Raw genomic sequence first — 2,995 nt, forward strand, 5'->3', positions numbered from 1 at the left:
TCACAAATAAGCTCTTCCTTAATTCTTGGTTTCCTGGTCTGTATCCCCCTATGAATGCACATGCTTTTTTTTTTTTTTTTTTTTTTTCTGGGAGGGGAAGTATTTTTCATGATCAAAAGTTGTATTGCTACAGGCTTAAGCAAATGTGCTGAGTCCACATATAGTTTACATCTTGGACATAAGAAGGAGACGTTCTGGGCTGCTATGCCCTCACTGTGGCTCTGCAAGGCTGCCAGCATTTTTCTGTGTAAATTTAGTAGCAGGTTTATTTAGCTTTTATAGGCAGTGAATAAACATTTAATAAATGTTTATAATGTACTGCAATAAGCAAGTGTTCATTATTTGGTAGTAGCTATATCTCATCTGGTGGTGTACAGACGGACAAATGATTGAGAATTTAGTAAATGTAATTTAGTGATGACAAATGTGGCACATTATAGACATGTATGGGCGTGTTTGAGTAATTTATTTAGTGATCATACATGCTAATAGGGAAACTTCAAATTTGGCTATTATATTCGTCAGAATGTTGTTTAAATATAATTGATGTCGGGAAAAGAAAGGTAAAGAAGTTAAGCCTATTCCTCCAGTCTACAGCACAAAAACTGTGAGGACATATGAGGATTTCCACGTCGGAGTCTTTGGCTCGGAGGTGGTTTTGGTAAATTTCCTGTACTGGTTTGGAGAGTGCTGTCCAGTCAGGCCCCTCCTCCCTCACCACTGCGGATTTCATTAGGCAGTTCTCCATGTCGTATGTGACTCAGATCTTGCTTTGCAAAAGAATAATTGGTTTCTGAGCCCCACTCACTCCCAATTCACTTTTGGCCCATATGGCCTTTTAACACTTACTGAGTACACGTTGGTTGTTACATCTAGTCTTGACAATTAAGCAAAGCCTTGGTTCTCACTAACCAGAACCGTTGGGTGGCACAGCACATCAGTGTGAATGGCATAACTGAACTTTGACTTAATACTTCACATTTATTTGTTTTCTTGCAGACATGTTACACTTGTGTCTACTTCTGAAACCAACTTTATCCAAACATGAGGCAAAAAGGTGATCTGTTCTTGGCTTATTCAAGCCTGAAGCAACAATAACAGAATATTATTAGAATTATAATCTAATACTAGTTTCATTGGCAGTATATTCCACAGTGAAGCTTTGTTATATTTTTTCATCTTGATAACACTGTAATTGTCTGTGCTATCTCAATGGTAACTGATCTTATAGGTTCATTTCCTCGTTGTGTCTGTATTGAAAATTTAACTTACAAGACACCATAAAGATAATTTGTCTGTTATAAATGATGTTTGTTTATTTAGTCAGTCTGACTAAGTTAAAGATGTCTGGGAATCGACTTGGGTGCTAGCCACTCCTTTTCCTGAACCAGTCTCTCCATGGCACAACCTTATTCACGAACCCTGTCATCTCTGTAAGAGCAAACAGTGCAAGATAAGTAACATGTATATTGTGTGCAAAAGAGAGAACACCTGCTAGTTTCTTTTGTGACGCAACCATTTCGTAAGTCTTAGAGCTGCCACAAACAGTGGCAGGGAAGAGATCTGATAGTGCCATGAACACGGCTTTGAAGCAGAAATGCTGAAATTCACAAGAAGGATTGCAGTGTCAACGTAATAGTGCACTGTCTGATTGTAATATGCTTTCCGAATCATTGTCATAAATCAATTCCTTGACAGAGTGAAATATAAAGATCTAATGTAACAACTAGGCTGGAGTACTAAATGCATTTTCTATTGATGCACAACATGTCCAAGAAGTGACAAAAATACAGATATGGATTTCTACAGCGACAGGCCTAGGTGATGTCTTTGTAGAGAGTCTTTTCATTATCTGTTGCTGCTTTTGGGGGTTATCAGTCAGACAGATGATTCAATCAAGCAGTGCTGAGACACTGCTGGCGGCCATCTGTAACTTTAGTAATAAAAGCACGGACAGGGCTCTTAAATCTTTCTTCACATTCAGATTCTTACCTGCGGAAAGCTGCCAAAGAGTGACACAATAATGGGTAAACAAACACTAACGTCTTTTAATCCATTGTCCAATTCTTTGTAAAGAACATGGCGGCTGTTGCTGTGAGGGAAAGCTTAAAGTAGATTAGTTGTCCCTGAGATCAATGCATGTCTAAATACTGGGTTAAAATTATGTTTAAGTTGAATTAGAGACTTAACAGGGATTAAACCACAAAGGAAGAGATTTGTGGCACTGCTAGCACACCACTTGGTCAAATTTAGTTTTTGTATGTAAAAATAACTTTGCATTAGCACAAAAGCTGGATTGTTTGGACTGTAATGGAAAGCATGGCTGGTTTCGTTTTCAGAAAGTACAGAGGCATTTTTTGAATCCCAAGCTGCTAATTTACAGTATTTAGAGGGGGGATCCTCCACAGGACATTGGCCTGTGGAGATAAACAGATGTGGAGCCTGAAGACTTCCTCCTTCAAACTTACAGGAAGAATCCATATCCTGGAAGGCTGGCCTTGTTAATTTCTGTGCAAGTTCAGTCACAAGAGATTCAGCTCAATCTCAGTTTAACTTTTTTCTCAGTTTCTTTTCTTTTGTTTCCTTTGTTATTGTTTTAACAGTTTCAATTTATACTAACAGCAGCACACGGTGCAGTTTAAATGCTTCACAAAATGTGGAAAAAACAGCACAAGTCTTTCTCTCTCTTGCGTCTTCCTGTTTCGATCGGAGGCGACAGTAATGACGCCGTGTGGTTTCCTGTTTATTCTCTGCTGGTTAGCAAAGACAAAATGCACCACAAAAGACGCCCGCTAGAGGACTGGCCAATATTACAGTAGTGCAGGGTTAAAGTTTAAAGTCTGCTCCCCTTCAGCTTCCCTCTACTTCCAGTTGCATGTTCTCACAGCGAGAGTGGTTTAAGTGTTCAGTTGAGAAAATATTGGATCATTTTCTTGGATTTACATGTTTGCAAACAGCCCCATGTGAGTTCTCATTACCCAGGCAGTCTGCCCAC

This window comes from Chelon labrosus (genome assembly GCF_963514085.1).
Source record: "Chelon labrosus genome assembly, chromosome: 20".
Classification (NCBI taxonomy): Eukaryota; Metazoa; Chordata; class Actinopteri; order Mugiliformes; family Mugilidae; genus Chelon; species Chelon labrosus.